Genomic DNA, 19,956 nt, shown 5'->3' on the forward strand with positions numbered 1-19,956 from the left:
TTACAGGAGACGTATAGGAAAATGGCATTCATATCGCCCAAGACACATTGTTTGGGGCCAAGGACAAGTTTTCATGCTCATTTTGTCCACTTTGACGAAGGGGTTAAGCATACTTGAGCAAACACGGTCTGCTAGTTTACAGAGATGCAATATGGATCTGTTAAAGAGCACAGTCCTCCACTTAGGCAAGGTTTTGGTATCCATATGCATAAATTGTTCAAACTTCTACATATGGTTGCTTTACTATTACGGCGAGCGTTCATAGGAAAAGCTATGAGCGCAGCTTGCTTTGCTAACAGCAGGTTCAGTAAAAAAACATGTTTGCAATATTTAACAAGTTGAGGCTCTATAAGCTCCTAGAAGGCTCACCGATTATATGCCAATACACACAATCATGAAAGCAAGAGTGGACATCGTTTGCTACAAAATAAGCATTGGCATAGCCAATAGGTCTCGCTTTTGGGACCTTATAAGTGTTTAGCCATGCAACAGTTGATGTTGCACCAAAGATATTGTGCTGGATAACTAAACACTTATAAGGTTCCAAAGGTGAGACCTATTGGCTATGCCAATGCTTGTTTTACTGGGGGCTGGTTTTTCAGCGTTGCTGCCATATCGGCCTCCAGTAACAAGAGCAGCAGGAGGAAATTGGCAGGGCTGGTTTGGGTTACCAGTCCGGCCCTGTCCTCAGAGATGCCCAGGGGTATTAAGCCTAGTCAGTACAGTTTGCTTAAGATTGTAGAACGACAGGCAATTTGGGCAAAACGTGTCTCTACTTGCTCATCTTTGATGAATGCTTAGCTATGCAAAGTCGTGCTAAAAATGGCACGACCGCTACATTGCAGTATTCCAAGCTTTCTTGTCAATTATCTGCATACATTAGACTGCTTCATGCACATTTATTCTGGGGTAAACTGAATCAATAAAAGTTCACCGAAGAAAACATGTAGATTTTTGTGACATGTATGTCCTACTCTCCCTAACTCCTAGGCCCTGTATGTTGCTATGCAAACTTTCCCAGGGGAGAGAATGCACAGATTTTCAATTGTCAAGGGTTGAGGGAAATCTAAAGGAAGGCGGGCCGGGGGCGTGGGCTTGTCAGTGCGTGAGTACATGGTCTTAAATGAACCCAGACTTTTTTTATGCGTATTTGTCACACACAGACTCACTCACAGACAAGTGTACCGAACACAACTTAAGTGTGTGGGGAAAGTAATGCTGGGAAGTGGGGTAATTTGTCCCGTTTGACATTTTAAAACCTGTCGGTGTTTGCATTCCAGAGAATGCCTGGAGCAGGTAACAAGCTCTGAATTGTTCGTGATCGGTGGCTGCTTTGTCTCCCCCAGTTCTCACGGGACACTGCATTCCTCCGTCTAACGCGAGCTCCTTGGCCTCTCTCCCCCTCTTGAGTTCAGGTCCAGAGCGCTTTCCCTTCAGAAGATTTACGGCATTTGTACTCCAGTGGAAAGAAATTACCCTGCTTACTCCACCATAAAAAAAAAATCTGTATGTAAATAGAAAAAAAATGTGCCCTTACTTTAGGCTGAGCTAAGAAGTTCTCTGTATACTCACAAGTTTACACACATCCTTTGGGCTTACCATGAAATGCATCGGCTCCGTTATACCCAAAAACTTGACGTTTTTGTATCAGATTTCTGACCATGCGGGCACATTTTCTTAAGTGTAGACATGTTCGTATGTGTATTCATGCCAACCATACTGGCAGTAAATTAATTTGTGTCCATGTTTTTGCTGTCGCCTTTAGAGCGCTTTTACCACTACCGTGACTTTGCAGCGCTGGAATATTCTCTGATTAGATGCAGCCCGGGGTGGGTCACTCCTGTATCATTTGCTGTCGGCTTGGACTGGGGTGTCATAAAGGTGGGGGTTGTCATGCATTGGTGCGCATGAGATCTTTCTGCTCCTGCCATATGGTAATAGGGTGATCAGGACTGCATGTGCCACCTTCAGCCCCTGGCGGTATCTTATGCTATCTGCTTCATGAGCACCCCCTCTTTCCTCCCCCCCCACCCCCCCCAAGGCATACGATTTCCCACCCGAGTGTCGGACAGAACAGGTGCCCGCCTAACACCCCCCCTTATCCACACCCAACGTGCACTCGTGTGTGTGTGTGGGGGGAGTCAAGTGTTGAAGAACTCTGTTTAACGAGGGGGTGGCATTCTTGCGTTTAATAAAGTGGTGCATCCTTTATGTATGTCTACGCACTCGAACCTTTACATCTTAGTCAAGGTAAATCATCTCAGGCGATTTGATACAATCGCCACCCCATCCCGAACACTGCCCCCTGAAGACGCCTGCCATCCGTTCACATGTGCACTCCCTTTCGGTGGCCATTCTCAGCCTATGTCAGTGGGGAAAACAGCTCAGACATTATTTGAGCTCGACTTAAACATGATTGGCATCCTGGGGCATATATACACTGCACGGGGGCATCAGACACCACGGTGCCACAGACCCTCCCAGTCGAACGAAGCTCCCGCCTTCCGTGCCACCCACAAACATGTAAGGGGAGAGATTGTTTGCGCTTCTTTTCCAGAGACTGAAGAGCCGAGAGGAGGCTGGGCTCTGACTGCGACAGCCCCAACCCGCACAGCGGTCCGACTTGAGAGGGCAGGGGTTCAATATGCAGGGCTTCTTTAACCACGTGCTGGCGGCCCCCAATTGCTCTGTAAAAGAGAGCCCACAAGCAAGGTTTCTGCACACACCCTCCCACCCCAAACCACTTGTTTGCGGTTTGTATTTATTTGGGAGTATTTGTATAGCGCTACGTTTCTAACATGCCACTTCTGAGTGCTGTCTGTTTTAGGGACGCAGGAGATGGGGTAATTCAGTTTGCCACTGCTCAGAAGCCATAATCAGTATTCCTTGATGTTATGCAACTAGGGTGGAGTAGAGTGGAAACTGCTGTGGGCTTCCAACATCCCATACTTTACTCCTTTCTTCTGCAGTATACTAATGTTTGACACTTGCAGTCTGCCCGACTGGGGGTCATCCCGGAAGCAAGTGTGTGTGGGAGGGGGGGAATTAGGAGGGGGGGGGGGGTTCAGAGGCTGGCAAGCTTCTGCCAGCAATGGTGTAATCTATGTGCGCGTGAAAAAAACTGAAGCGAAGCACCACTTGCAAAATGTTGACGCATTTAGAATGTGTTTAGAAAAAAAAAGTGCATCGGCCACTGAATTAGCTGTTTGTACCCGCGGCTGTTGTTGATATTTTTAAGTCTTAAGCTACTGTTTATTCTGTAACTCGTCAGAACCCGCTGTCTATACACTGAAACGGCAAGCAGTGGCTTCTGGGCTGCACGCGAGTCTGTTTCTAGTTCTACCCCTTGCGGGGCAGGTATTAACCACTGTGTGCGCGTGGTTAGAACTCATCACGTGTCTCCCCCTGCTGACTTCCACTGTGGTGACTTTATTTTGTGAGGGGGGGGGGGGAGCCTCATTTGAAGAGACGCTATGAGGGGATGTAAGCGCCAGGTGAGTCTCTATACACCACTCCTTCAGACGTTATACTCCTATTATTGCACACGTTAAACAAGCCCGGGAGTAGTGCGCGCGCTTGTGCCTCCCGATGCAGGCGAAAAACCAGCGCGACCAGCGCTGACCGCCATCTGTTTCCAATTAACGCGATAATTGGCAACAGATGGCATTAATGCTTGCTCCCGAGCACCCTAGGCCAGGGAACAAAGGTCGGGACAATCATCCGCCTTGAACCAATTGCTTGCTGTCTTTCTTAGAAAGACGCATGCCAAAGGCCAACTGCAGGTAATAAAAAAAAAAGGTTTAAGAAAAAAAAAAGCACATGCAGCGTGTGTTTAGAATTTAAAAGCCCTTACTAAAGCCTCGCTGAGCAGCGCATGCGCGATGGCTCAGGCGAGACCTTAAAAGTGTACAAAAACAAAATGCAACTTGGGGGGGGGGAAAACCCTATTGTTCAACTCTCAAAGGATTCTCTGCAATATCATTTAGTAAAATGTGTTTGCTGCATGGTACAATGTTTTGGGAAAAAAAAAAGAAATGAGGAATCAGAGCAAAATCTTCAATGAGCAACATAAAAAAACAAGCATTGGCATAGCCAATAGGTCTCGCTTTTGGGACCTTATAAGTATTTAGTTATGCAGCACAATATCCTTGGTGCAATAACACCAACTATTGCATAGCTAAAAAACTTATAAGGTCCCAAATGCGAGACCTATTGGCTATGCCAATGCTTCTTTATTTACAGCAGCATGTGTTCGTTCCAGCGAGAGGTATTGACGGCTCACACTAAAAGTTCTGATGTGAAAGTGAAACTTGGAGGTATTGATGCACTCACTGACGCCTTGGGAATGAGCTATCCCAGCTCCAACCTATCCGTGCAGATATTAAAAAGACCATCAGCCATCTTGTGTCCTATGAGAAGCCAAGTAATTTACTTCAACGGAGATCGGAGTAATCCCTTATGAAGCCATTCAGTAACAGTCAGCACGGGACCGTAATTTTATTTTGAAGAAGCTGACAGTCATTTACATGCAAACACAGTGCCATTCACACGCAAGCGGCGTTGCAGGAGGTGTCCATCATTAGTAAACAGTGCCACATTTGCGCGCCAAAACAGCTTACCCGGCATCAAAGCCCACAGCCCCATTGAAGGGAAGAACCCGCAATGAAGGTTAATTTCCCAATTTGTGAAATGTTATACACGAGGAATTGAAACAGAGGGTACAAGGCTAGAAGAAGGGCTCCTGGTTAAGGAATTAAACAACGCATTGTAAAAATGTAATTGCTTTATCGCCTTGCGGCACAGAAGGGAATTCATTATGAATTCAAAGAGGGGGAGGGAAAAAGGATAAAACACGATTGAATGGTGGGTAGAAGGAACGAGCGCATGTTTAAAAAAAAAAAAAAAAAAAAAAAAAAAAAACATTGCTACAACCAAAAGGCATTCGCTCATCTCATCTGCAATAGGACGCAGCGCTGTGGGAAGGAGATGTTTCAGGTCATGAGATAGGTCCGAAGCAATGACCAACAAGTTACAAAGTGGGGTATCAAATAGTGAAGCTGACTTGTCGAGGAGCAGCTGGGACACACGTAGGCGGTTGCCATGGCAGCAGGCAGAAACCTACCATACAAGGGAAAGGTTTCTGTTGACCAGTGCAGAAATAAACATGCAACTACTGTGAAAAACAAGATTTAAATCTAAAAGAAAGAGAGAGACCAGACATCAAGTCGATGTCAAACTTTGGGTGACACTACTGCAGAAAGATACATTATGTGGTAACAAAATGCTATTCAAACAGACTAAGCGCTCACCTCTTGTTAGCGTGTAGCAGTGGATGAAACCCACATCTCCTCACGGCTGCTCACGAGCGTACTGGCGTGACGACGTATGCGATTTTAAAAGGACATGTGATTGAAAGAATAACTTTATTGGTAACTCTTTGCTCATGCAAAACTACGTCTGCTACTGAAAACCACAGCGCGGCGCTCTGCGGGCGGGGGAGCGCATTCCAGGCAGGGGAGCGGACCCTTTGAAGTAGGTGCATGTGCCAGTGGGCTGAAGCGCTTCCCAAAAGTGGATTGCATGGCGGCACGATGCACGTGATTGTGCGCGTGCTCGCCATGCAATCCGCTTTTGGGAGCACTTTTGGGAGCCCCTTACTAGAGTCTCGCATAGCGATTGCTATCGCAATAGCTAGGCGAGACCTAATTAGGGGTCCAATTCATGACAGAAGCCACAAAGGCTGCAGTATGTGTCCTTGCATTGGCGCAGATTTTAGTTTTCAGGAAATCACAGGAGTCTACAGATGTAGGACTGAATATCGTATAGATAGCAAACTTCTGTGAATTCCATTTACACATACATAAGTAAAAGTACAGGTGTATAACTGGTCAGACGAAATTCTGCCGAGCAATTACAGATTTGCTTTTTCTACAATGGACAAATGGAATTCTTTAAAGTAAAAGTAGATTTCTAAAGCACAGTCTCTTGGACAAGTAGATATTTAATTTTTAAAAAGCACCCCTGTGCCCGAATTGGTTACAGCAGGAGGCTAATTGCGCCATTTGTCATATGAACTACATCTGATCTGTTACTATGAACAGTTAAAACAAGGTAGTATCACTAATTTATTGATTGTGAAAATCAGATTATAAAGTCCATAGACTTGTAGGGTGGTGTTATTGTACTGTGGTAAAAGCTGAACACAGGTATGCTGTATCACAACCTCACAAATTATCTGAGCGCCCAGGGACTTTGCTAATAGTAGCGGTCTGAAACCGTGGGGATAGAAAATGTACATAGTAAAAATCTCGGTTAATCCCACTTAGGAGAGCGCTTATTTTGCACACATTTATATTACTGTAAGGAAATAGTAGTCTTGTGGGAAAGCGCATGTTCGAGGACTGAGTTGGTTATGGTGACAAGTCAATGAATAAAGGCTAGAACCCGGATTAGTTCACTGGTAAAACCTTACGTCAAATGACATTTGGCCGATCTGTTTATTTTAAAAAGTTAGTGACAATATGGCTGTTTTAAAGCCTGTAAAGAGATATTTTTCTTACAAGAAATCCAACGGATTACTACAGCAGGTAAAGGTGTTATGGGTTGCCCTCCCTTCTACCAGAGGGCAGAAAATGGGCATTGTGAGAATCCCTATTAGTTCCTTTTAGGAGGACTGCATGTTTTACCAGTTGTAATTCCTGACTTATTTGTAATTTTACGACAGTTGCCTTGATAGAAATCTTTACCTCAATCCAGTAAGAGTGTGTTGGTTATTCTGTCTAGTCAAAGGCTATAGGCCCGATTGGTTCACAGGAAATCATTATGTATGATCCCGCAAGCAGATCAGATTATATAAGGTTACGACAAGGCAGGAAGAACAGCCTATTTTTAGTGAAAAGCATGTGTTAGAGTGAATAGGACTTTAACGGCAGATTCCTAATACACTGTCAAAGCGGTTGTATATGCATCCCGTTGCAACACATGCCTTTACCACACAAGTGTTACAACGCAAATACCTGTTCCATGCATAACATTTACCACGCTTTTTACAAATCTAAAACTTTACCACACCTGCCTTTACATCAATTTTAGTTGTAAAGGCATGTATCGCAAAGTCCTTTGGGTGATCATGGTTTTCTCTGCCCCCGCTCGTAAACTGGTCCCCGCTGCCCCCTTCTGCCCCAGCCCTTGTTAAAATACCCTAACCCTTCCTTGAGCCCTAAAAGTATACCCCAGCATGCCCTCTGCCCTTTTAATAAAAATACCTGATCCCTGCCCTAAGATTAACCCCAGCACAATCCCCCGTCCAAGCCCTTTTTAGTAATTAAACCACCCCTGCTCTAAGCCCTAGCACTAGACCCCAGCACGCCCCCCTCCCAGAGCCCTTTTAAAAAATACCCCACCCCTGTCCTGAGCCATTAAACCACCCCACAGGTACTTTTCAGATAATAAAACACCCCTCAGTCTAAAGCCCTAAATCGATGCCCAATCCCCCTTACTTCGGTAGACAAGGCTCTCCTTATGACAGCTCGGCAAGAGGAAGGCTCTCCATTACCTCCAATGACGCCACTGTGCCAGTACCTTTACCATAACGACGCCATAGCACATCAGTTACTCGCATACGGCGCGTTGCAAAAAAAATGCGTGGTAATGGCTATGCATAGTAACAGTGCAGGAGTTGTTATGCATGCGTGGTAAAGGTACTGCGTGGTTACAGCCGCATTGTAATGGCTGTTTTCCTTTAAAGTCTGTTAGCAAGTATTTTGTTACACAGAAACTTCAGGATTACTTTGGTAAACAAGATTATGTTGCTTAAACCCCATATGACAAACCCTGTGGTAAATGATTTCCACTGAAGTAATCCTGGTTAGGGTTTTGCACAGATTCATAATTTCATGATGGTATGCCTGATGGTTTTTGTTTTGTGGGAAACGTTAGATTTCATATAGTAGGTCTGAGTTTTTAGGTCGAGGACTACCGGTCTGCCGAAGGCAGAACCGGAAGTCGGAGATTTAATGTTTTCTAGAGTGGCTATTTAGCCCGCCTCTCTTTTAGCTTCTCCTCCATTGGCTGGCTTCCTAAACAGAGGCCAGCCATTGGAGGAGAGAGCCGTCCCTCCAAATAGGCTCCGTCTTTTTCCGATTCGGGGGCGTGTTCCTTGCTGTTCTTTCCACTTTTTAGCCACGCCCTTTTAGAACAGCAGGAACACGCCCCCGAATCCGAAAAAGTTACGATTCTTCCATCCGCAATTTTTTTGCTGTCCTCTGGCCGTGAGGATCTTCTTGCTGTTGTGCGTATAGGTAAGGCATTTTGCCTGTTTGTTCGTCCTTGCTCTTTTTTTTTTTCCCATTCGCCTTTAGCAAAGTCAGCCGTGTGTTTACTTTCGCATCGCGCTTTCACTTTTGCGCGATGCGAAAATAATCATGGGGCTGCCTTTGCAGTACCGCGCTTGTTCAGTACATATTTCGTCATGGACGTAGTAGCCCGTAACTTACATTCTTAAGCGTCTCTTTAAATCACCGCGGTGGCCCAATAGCATTTCTCCTAATGCGATATTTTGAAAATCGTAGTACTGCACCCTGGTCTGACTTGTCACTGATAATCGTGTTGCTGTGACCCGTGTGTTGACGTGTTTGTTCTTGCTTTCCTTGTGTTGTTGTTTGCCATGACCTTCTACGTTCGATGGGTATGCGTGGATTTTTGGACTATTGACTCGTCTCCTTACTAGGAGAACTATTTTCACTTTAAATTGTGTCCGCAATTTGTTTCTCGCGTCTTGTGCCCCCTGTTTTTGTGTCTTCGTTCCTGCATGGCCAGCTTTGGCCCTCATGGATGGACGGCTTGCTGTTGTGCGTACGCGATTTTTGTAGTAATGTGTATTTTGGCGTCTTTTTTTACTGCTTGGCCAGCTTTGTATGTGGTGCTGTGACTTGGACAATACACGGCCGTCTACTGCGACATGCAGGTAAGTTCGTTTTTTAAAAAAAATACTACTAGATATAGTTTGTGGTTTGTTATATTTTTCTATGTTCTTAGGAAATAATATTTTACTAAATTGTATTTTTTATCTTTGTAGCTGTGGCCCGTATTTTGACGTTTTCGTTCCTGCATGGACACCTTTCCCAGGCGTCAATGGACAGCTGTGCGTTTCCAGGTAAGCCATTTTGACTTTCATTTGTGTCCGCCATTTATTTGTTGGTTCCGTCTTGTGGCCCGTGTCTTGGCGTCTTCCTTCCTGCATGGCCAGCTTTGGGCGTCTTGGATGGATGGCTTTGTGATTACAGTTAGCCCATTTGAACTTTTATTGGTGTCCGCCATTTGTTTTTGGCTCGCGTTTTATGGTGAGCATGGTCTTGCTGTTGTGCGTGTGCGAATTTCTATTACTTTCGTTGGGATGTTCCATTTTTGAGTGCCATTTACAATGTTTATGTGTTGCTCTGACTTGTCACTGATGATCGTGTTGCTGAGACCCGTGTGTTGACGTGTTTGTTCCTGCTTGCCTTGTGTTGGTGTTTGCCATGACTTTGTACGTTCAACGGGTATGCGTGGATCTTTGGTCTATTGACTAGTCTCGTTTTTTGGATAAACTATTTTCACTTTAAAATTGTGTCCGCAATTTGTTTCTCGCGTCTTGTGCCCCGTGTCTTTGCATCTTCGTTCCTGCATGGCCAGCTTTGGCCCTCATGGATGGACGGCTTGCTGTCTTGCGTACGCGATTTTTGTAGTAATGTGTATTTTTTTTTTTATGTTTGTAGGTGTGCCGTAGGTTTTGCATTATTCGTTCCTGCATGGACACCTTTGCCAGGCGTAAATGGACAGCTTTGCGTTTGCATTTAACACATTTGTATTTTTGGTACTAATGGGTATTTTTCTTTAATTTCAAGGTGTGCCCTGTGTCTTGGCGTCTTTCTTACTGATTGGCCAGCTTTCTATGTGGTGCTGTGACTTGGACAATACACGGCCGTCTACTGCGACATTCAGACATTCAGTTCGTTTAAAAAAAAAAAAAAATACTACTAGATATAGTTTGTGGTTTGTTATATTTTTCTATGTTTTTTATGCTCTTTGGAAATATTTAGCAGTTACAGAAAACATAGCAGTGCCACATATTATTGTACGGATTGTCTGGCTCTTATGCGAAAGCGACTTTATATTAATATTCTTTTCATGTTTGTGGTGTAATTGCGTTTATTATTTTTTTTAGGCTCATACAATTGATTTAGAGGTTGCAAAACAAATATCCGTAACATTTGGACAATTTCTTTATAATTTTGTCGAATGTGCTTTTCGCTGCCTTTTATACGTCAGGGTGTACACGGCCATTGGGGATATCTTCACAGAAGGTATAGAAGTAAGTGCTGCATTTGCTTATTTTATTTTCTATACGTTTTGAATTGTTTTACTAAATTGTATTTCTTTTATCTTTGTAGCTGTTGCCCGTATTTTGACGTTTTCGTTCCGGCATGGACACCTTTGCCAGGCGTGAATGGACAGCTGTGTGTTTCCAGGTAACCTATTTTGCCTTTCATTTGTGTCCGCCATTTATTTGTTGGTACCGTCTTGTGGCCCGTGTCTTGGCGTCTTCCTTCCTGCATGGCCAGCTTTGGCCGTCTTGGATGGATGGCTTTGCGATTACAGTTAGCCCATTTTAAATTTTATTGGTGTCCCCCATTTGTTTTTGGGTCGCGTCTTATTGTGAGCATCTCTTTCTATCTCACTCCTTCACACTCTCACTTTCAATGCCTCACTCAAAATATACAGCACTCACTCTCTAACTCACTCTCTCACTCAATATATAGCGCTATCTCAATAATGCACTCTAACTCACTACCTCACTATCTTACAACATTTCTCTCTCAAAACATCACTACATCACTATCACTAACTCACTCTCTATCTCAATTCCTCACAACTTCACTATCTCCCTCAAAAAAAAAAATACCTCTCACTATCAATCTCACTACCTCACTCTCTTTATATCTATCACTTTCTATATCACTTAACATCTATACCACTCCAATAACTAAATATAAAAATAATGCACACTATATGCCTCTATTAACAATTCTGTTTTATCTTTGCAGATAATAGAACCACCTTTGGAAAAAATTACAATTACAATATATGGAATTGAAAATACTACGCAGGAAAAAAAGTACCATAACGGTACAAATACAAGACAATGAACTTTTTAAATCCATGGACATCGAAAATACTATTTTAATGGACTACCTCAATATACCAACAGACGTAGAAGATTTTTCTGAAACTCTCATGCATCACTTACCAACAACTTTAAATGTTATATTTAGAAATGGATGCATTCTAGAAATAGTCGATTAATCTTACAAACGTATCATTAGAACATAACACAAATGTAAGCTTTAAATAATTTTTAACAATGTATATAAAAAATGTCTATAATAAAAGCTGATGAACAGTCTTCATTACTCATTAATTACAGGAAACAAATAAATTTGGGTTCAACTATACATGCATATATACATATGTAGGCATACATTGAAGTATACGTACATATTACCAAATATGTATACATTACATGCAATAAACTGCCCTTTGCAACACTCGGATAAATATTACACACACTACTGCTAACTATCTACTGCTTAGCTATGGATGTATGAATAGATCAGTATGTGAGTCTATAGCTCTGTGTGTGTGTAAAATTGTAGCAATAGATTTGTCACTCTATATTGCACTAAGTGAATGTATATACATCTTTGTGTACAAGTATATTGCTTAATTGGAAAACACTACTTAAACACTTCACTCTCTCTAGCTCACTAACTCACTCTCTGTCACTACATCACTATCTATTTCCATCTCACTTCCTCACTATATCACAACACTCAAAACTTCACTACATCACTCTCTCACTACCTCACAACTTCACTCTCTCTAACTTAATAATTCACTTTATCTCTCTATCTCACTACCTCACTCTCTCTCTCTCAAATACACTAACTACATTACACTGACTCTTTTAATACATCACTATCTCACTGCTTCACTACATCACACTCTGTTTCTATATTAATACCTCACAACATCCATCACTACCTCAAACTCTTTCACTACCTCAATCTTTCTCAAGCTCACAACAACACTCACTGTTTGTATCTCACTACGTCTAAAAATAGCTCTCACTATTACTAAATCACTCTATCACAACCTCAGTCTCTCACACTACATAACTCTATACATCACTACTCCACTCTATTTAACTACATCACTATCTCACTACTTTGCTCACCAAAAAAAACATCACTCTCTCACTCTCTATATCACAACTTCACTCTCTCTCACTCACTACATCACTCTTTCTATCTCACTAACTCACTTTACCTATCTATGTCACTACCTCTCTCACTATCTCACTACATCACAACATCACTCCATGCTTCTATATCACTACCACACAACATCTCTCTCCCTCTACCTCTCTTTCACTAACTCACTGTCTCACTACCTCATTCTACTACCTCACTATCTATCTCACTCCCTCAGTCTATCTACTTCGCTCTCTCTCACTACCTCACTCTATCTACCTCGCTCTCTCTCACTACCTCAATCACTTTCAATACCTCACTCTCTCTCTGCTAATGCAATATGTATCACATATGCAAAAAAAAAGCTCATGGAAAGAAAAAAGGACAATGCCATTTATTTAGGGATACAATAATGAAACAAAATTAATGAGCAATACCAATAGCTCTACCTATAATATTGCCGAGACCATTGCATTGTAAATGCTTGTTTTTCATGGTAACAAGCCAATCGTAAAGGCAATTTTACAGATTGCTCTCTGGAAAACACAAATCCGCGCAGCTGTGGTCTGCTTAATTCAGCAAATATGTTGTGCAAAATGCCTGTATTCTACTCACAGGCCTCAATAAATCTACTCATACTCAACCACTTGCTGTGGCATGTCTTTTTTTTTTTTTTTTTTAATCAGAGCAGGCTATATTTAGGGCCTACTGGCCTTGTCTAGTGAGCTAACGATGGCAAAGGACAGGTGTTCTGTTCATTCAGAGGGTGAATGAGCACTAAAGATGCCTTTAAATCTAGTTTATATCTTGTCGCAATTGCTGTGCATTTAAAGACCTAGATCAAATATCAGCTAATGTCTTCTTACAAATTGCTGCTTACTTTATTCTGGAGGTTGGTGTTCACTTTTCTTTCTCTGACTGAAAAGTTAATGGATTTTGTAAAGTCAACTGTATGACAATCATATTGGGCACACAATACCATCTAAATAAACTGTACAAATACTACCAAAATATAGTTCAGTAGTTAGGAAAGCACTTGATCTGCAATTCTGAAGTGAGATGCAAGCAAAGATTTTAAGAGAATCAAAACAAAGCAGAATACTTTACTTGGTGATGTGCAAAATATATTTGATGAAACCAGATTTCCATACATTGTTTGTACCCTACAGTTTCATAAGTGCCACATTATGATTTAGTAATGTATGTATTAAAACAGGAGTGTTGTTAAACATTAACTGAGAAACATTCCTTCCCCTGCCCTGAGGGCAATGCTATTAGTGAACTAATAGGCAAGTCAGGGGAGTTTCTACCCTATATGTGAGCTAGATTTTAAATTATATCTGGAGAGAAAGTTTAGTATATTAAATCAAACTAAAGAGTTTTTTGTAAGGCACCCTAGCTAGTTATTTGAAGGTGCTCTTGTATGGGATAATGATTAAAAGACAACACAGTGATATAAAATATGTGCCTAGGATACCACAATTTGGAAAGAGTTTATAGGTAAAGCGCATTACTGTTAGGTCGAATAGATTGTTCAAGTTACTAGACATGAAGGGGTGTTAAAAAATTTCAAAGCCTGACTTGTGAACTTCTGAGTATCATCAAACTTACTGCTCTGTTCCTGCAACTCTGTTGTATCTGGGAAAAGTGCTTGGATAGTAACTGCTCTTAACAGTCCAGTGTCAGTAAAGCTCTTCCATGTTTAAGTGAAAAGAGAGCAAAAACAAGCATTGGCATAGCCAATAGGTCTCGCTTTTGGGACCTTATAAGTATTTAGTTATGCAGCACAATATCCTTGGTACAACAACATCAACTGTTGCATGGCGAAACACTTATAAGGTCCCAAAGGCAAGACCAATTGGCTATGCTAATGCTCGTTTATTTTTACAAATTAAGCATTGCTTCAAGTACACATCTACACACAACAAGCAAGGCTGAGTCCTAGAGAGGAAACAAAGGACCAATCTGTGCTTACAGCCTGAACTGCAGCAAACACACCCGGCTTCAGCGCTCTACCTACAGAGTTAAAATACTGTGTCCAGTACAACAGGCGCTGGGGTTCAAGGCCTTTGAGGTGAAGGACGGCCTTGGTGCGAACAAAACAAAACTGAAACCGGAAGGCAGGACAAAATCTCGCTAGTATAAGGAAAGGTGCACGAAAAAAGATGGGACGGAAGAAAGAACTGGTGACAGGAGGAAAAGAAGAAGGAATAAGGGAAGGATTACAGGTGAGGTAAGAAGGAAGGCAGGTGAGGGAAGGAAGAGGGAATATATAGAAAAGACAGACGGAATAAAGGACAGACAGAAGGAAGGAAAGAGTGAAGGATTGAATGATGGAAGAGAGGCAGGAAAGAAAGGTGGGAAGCAAGGGAGCAAGGAAAGGAGAAAGAATGGAAAGTCCGGGATCCTGGGGCAAAGGATTGAGCGGACGGGGGAATACTATGGAGGGACAAATAGAATGAGGGAAGGAACCACAGGGAACGTGAGAAGGAAAGGGACGGATGTAAAAAAGGTAGGGCAGAAGGAAACATGGAAGGTAGGAAGGATGGATTGAAGAGGGAAGGTAGGGCGGAGCAGACCGAGGGAGGGGGGAAAGAAGGAAGGTGGACGTACAGGGAAAGAACCTAGGGAGGGACAGAGAAAGGGGGCAAAGAGGGAAGGAATAAAAGGAATGAGAACATAATGGGGCAAGAGAAAGAATGAAAAATAAAAGGACAAGGGAATTAAGAAGGCGAAGGTGAAAGAACAAAGAAAAGCGCAGGGGTGAAGATGCAGTTAGGTACAGGGAGAGAAGGATGAAAGATAGGAAGAACTAGGGGCCTATTCACGAAGAGCGGTCCAGACACACCAAAAAAACCACAAGTATTACATTTGTAAAAGCTTATTTGTACTTTTGTTACCACACAGGAGTTTTACAGTACTGAACCTGAAACCCGAGGTGTCGGGTAAAGGACCTAGCCGAAGGACAAGGATAGGGTTTCCAATTAGTAAGATCCGGAAACACCAAAGAGGAAAGAAAAATGTATTTCTCGAGTCCCCTCCCTCACCAGGGTTTCCTCATGGTGACATGCTTCATCATAAGGGCCATCTCAGCTCTCTACGAGCGGAGGCGTGCTTCGACTTGCGATATTTACGTAGGAGCACTTTTGTGGAAGACTGTGTAGTGCAAAAGTGTAGTGGAATGGGCTCAAGTGAGTTAAAAATACCTTGCTAGTGGGCGAAATATTTTATTGTCGCTCCTAGTTTGGTAGGTCTAAAAACGGGGTGAGATACAAGTAGACCTAGCTATAATGGGTTAGGAATCCTTAGTATACATCAACATGTTTCAAGTCTCCCCAAAGCTCTTTGTCAGGACCACACAGGGACCAGCCCTGTGTTTGCCACTCCTAATTTGCCAAAGTTGAGCAATCAAGAAAAATAAAGAAATGAACGCTGCAACTATAAAGCATGCGTTCAACCATACATACGATCAAGACTTTATCAAGCAGTATCTGTGTAATAGAAAAAACAAACAAAGTTATGGGAACAAAGGGCCCCCCTTCTCCGAGTAGGTGGGTATACAACAGTATTTAATGCGCTTCCACACTTAATAAATCAATCAAATTTCTTTATTTCGGCCAATTATGGCCATAAAAGATGCAGCAATACAGTCAACAAAAACATTTAAAAAGGGGCTTAGGATCCATATAAGTGCATTTCTAGTCACAAGGAACATTTACAATTCATTATGAGTAATACATTTTTTAAGTATTTTAGACCTTATTTGCCACATGGCCATTATATATTTGGCAACAGCAAAAACTATATGAGGGATGGTGCTTGTTTTCAATATTCTATACGAGTACAAATAGCTCCTTATACCCAGGTTTCTGCATAGTGGGGCTAGCCAGTATTTCCTAGGTCTATTATAGGCTGGACAGAAAAACAATACATGAATTTCCTCCTCATCATAATTACAGCATCCTGGGCAGATTTTATCATCCCTCTTTGTCCATTTGCAAGTAAAGGTTTTAATAGGCAATGTCCCTAATCTCCATTGAATAAACAATTTCCTTGATAGAGTGGGAAAATTTATGTCCATAAAACCTTCAAAACAATACGAGTTTTTGAATGCCAAAAATCTGTCAGTTAAAATACCGTTATTGGATGCGGAAAGCAAGGACACAAGGCTTTTCTCCTTGTATATTTCCGCTAGGCTTCTTCGGGAAACTCTAAGGCAACCTTGTTCTGGTTGATCCCATAGATCAGGAAGTCCTAACCGATACAGTTCTTTTTTTATGGAAGCCCACCACGGGATTTTGTCACACTGGTTCAATCTCATTACGTAGGCGAGCTCTTGCCTATAGTGCACAAGCTCGCCAGTGGACCAGAGCCTATGCCAAAATCTTAGGGGCATTAATTCCAGATCCTCTCTTATAGAGGGAAGACCGATGTCTAATCTTAAGGGGAGAAGGGGTGTGCCACGGAGAAGAGCAAGAAGACGCCTTAAAAAGTTATTTTCCACTTTGACAAGATCTTCCCCTGCTTTAAACCCCCATAGTTCTCCACCGTAGGATGCAGCAGCCTTGGCTTGTGTTTAATAAACTTCTACAGCCGGACTAATGGGTTTATAGGTAGAGGTGTTTACAACCTTCAAAATTGCCCAGGCTAATTGGGACAATTTTAACCTGCATCTCACTATTTGGGGTTCCCATGACAAATTCTCTTGTAGTGTTACCCCCAGATACTGAAAAGTTTTTACCCTTTCCAATCTTGCTAAACTCAAGGACGGGTTAGGTCTGGTTCTAGGTGAGGGGTTAAATATCATGAATTTGGTCTTCTCTGGATTGATCTCAAGACCATATTGTCTGCAGAAAAGACCAAAACCATCTAGAATCCGTTGTATCCCCATCGGGGATTTTGAGAGCAGGAGGGTATCATCCGCAAACAATGGCGGGTACCCTCCTGTCCGCCAAGGATGGAGCATCATTATCCCTAATGGCGTCAAGATGGGATAGGACGCTATTAACATAGAGGCAGAACAGGGTTGGTGCCAAAACGCAACCCTGTCTTACCCCTTTAAGAACTGGGAACCTTGATGACAGTGCTCCATCCCTCCCGCACCTAACCTGAGCATAGTTGTTGACATGAAGCCTGATTATGGCATTCAGTAAATCGGTCGGAACTCCCAACTTCATCAAGACCTCCCAGAGTTTTTTGCGGGGAACCAGGTCAAAGGCTGACCTCGGATCTACGAACACCATGTACAGCCTCCCCCCCTAAATCCACAGTTTTCCAGTAGAGGAGCATGAGGCGGAAGATCTGGTCCATGGTGGACGTTTTTTTCCTGAAGCCAGCCTGGAGGGGGCTAAGGATTTCATGTTCCTCCATCCAATCTAGAAGATGATTCAGGAGGAGGCGGCGGGAATAGATTTTTTGGGAAACATCTGTGAGACTGATCGGTCTGTAATTGGCCGGGAGGAGAGGAGAACCCTTTTTAAAAATAGGCACTATCTCTGCCCCCAACCAAGTACAGGGAATCTCCATACCTCCAACGATGGAATTGAAAAGAATAAGGAGGTAGGGACCCCAGATCTCAGGGTGAAGACGAAAAAGATCACCAGGCAGTTTGTCGAGTCCTGGGGCCTTCACCCTCGCTAGACCCTCAATTGCACAAACCACCTCGCCGAGGGTAAATTCAAGACCAGCTGCGCGATCGGATAGGGCAATCGAGGCCACATCATGGGCAACATCAGACGATTCTTGGTACAGTTTTCCAAAATGGGCCTCCCAGACAGACGTAGCAATATTAGGCTCCACCGCAACTTTGGGTTCTCCTGTACCAGTATTGACGAGGGACCAGAATTTTCTCAAATCCCTAGCTTCTAATGCTAGTGAGAGATTCTGCCATCTATTCCAATCCCACTCCGATCTTGCCAGTACCATAGCTTTCTTATATTCCCGCGTGAGCTCAGTAACCATACCCTTGTCAGAACCTACTTTTATTGTATTTATTAGTTCTGACTTGATCTTTTTACAAGTGGAGTTGTACCAGGTTGAGGTTTGAGTCTTTTTTTTCCGTGGAGGACCCACTGGATAAAAGACGTCACCTAAAGCCCCCACTAGGTCCTCATGTATTAGGGCCAACTGCTCATGGAATTCAGGTGGACTTGGCTGATTGATTAATACATCCAATTCTTTAAATTTGGGGAATGCTAGCTGGTAAATTTTGCTTATGCTCTCTTCTGAGTTTACTAGTTTCCCCCATTTGACCTGACGTCTATTGGAACTAAGAACCAAATCCCCAGAGTCCTCACAGGGCTCAACTGGAAATAAACCAGGAGCATATTCAGGGTGCACCATGTCCAATAGAAGAGCATTATGATCACTATCCCTTCTATCAATTTCTTTAAAAACCCGAACCTTGGACCAGGACCTAGTATCCACAAAGATATAATGCAGTCTTGATTCATGATCTTTTCTATTGAATGTACATAATGAGGGGGTATCAGAGGGGGTTCTCCCATTGCAGGCTCTAAGCGCAGAATTTAGTGTCAGAGACATAATTTTTACTGCAAGCGTGGACCAGGATTTCGGGTGGGGAGATTGACATGACGGGATACCCCAAAAGTCATCTTCAGCAGTAAGGGCACCTTCTTTTAAACCCTCCAAGGGTTCAAAGTGACAATTGAAATCACCACCCATTACTATCGTGTAGTCATTTGGAAGTTGACCCAAGAAAAGCGAGAGATCGTCAAGAGTGGGTGATTCCATAGCCAGACTTACTGGACGTGAATACACGTTAATGATTGCCAAGTTGGGTGCATTGGGCCATTTGAGTATAACACACTGTATATCCTTCGAGAGCGTAGGTACGCTCTCCGCATTACACCTAATGTGACTAGCTACCCAAATTGCCAGACCACCTGAAGGCCTCCCTTTACCAGTCCAGCTGGCATAAGTTTCAAACACTGCATATCCTGCTCTAGTGAACAATCCCCTCGCCCAGGTCTCTTGAAACAGGCAAATGTCACTATTGCCTACCAAAGTGTCCCAAACATTTGTATGTAGTTTATTGGCAATTGCCGCCACGTTCCAGGAAAGAACTTTCAAGGTTTCAGTCGAAGGTTTTAATCCTTGTTCCCTGGTCTTCTCCGACACATTATCCAGTGTCAATGTTGTGGGCCCTTTCATCTCCAATTCCAGAGTAGGCAGGACTGACGGGGTTATAGTATTATCAAATAGACTGTCAAACGAGCTACTAGATAGATCCGAGGAACTGATGGGAGTTGAGTTCTCCCAGCGGGGTACATCAGATTCTCGGGCAGGGGTAACTATGTTGCCTCTCACAGTTCCCTGCACCTTATATTGTCAATCCACCTGGTCAAGGCAGCTATATCTGTTGGGGTGTGTATAGATGCCGTAGTGAGTAGTGACATTACTAATGTTCCTAGTTCTTGGGCCATCATTAACAGATCACACCCTTGTCCAACCATCATCCCTCCTCATAATTAAATCACATGTACTGGGATAGAAATGTGATAAATGAACCAATTCAATGGATGTAGATCCTACTCTCCCGAACCAGTTGCAAATGTAATGGACAACCTGCGGACTTTTAAAACTTACAATTATACAATCCCCCATGGTTTTCTTAGCGGTATAGCCAACCCATGGAACCCTTCTG

General features: G+C 42.9%; 1 protein-coding gene across 3 annotated transcripts in view; it reads right to left on the bottom strand.

Annotated features, from left to right (window-relative positions):
• Positions 1–19,956, bottom strand: part of SNX27 (sorting nexin 27) — a 169,357-nt gene that overhangs the window by 98,948 nt on the left and 50,453 nt on the right. The window lies entirely within an intron of this gene.

Source organism: Triturus cristatus, chromosome 12 (assembly GCF_964204655.1).
Source record: "Triturus cristatus chromosome 12, aTriCri1.1, whole genome shotgun sequence".
NCBI classification, from domain to species: domain Eukaryota; kingdom Metazoa; phylum Chordata; class Amphibia; order Caudata; family Salamandridae; genus Triturus; species Triturus cristatus.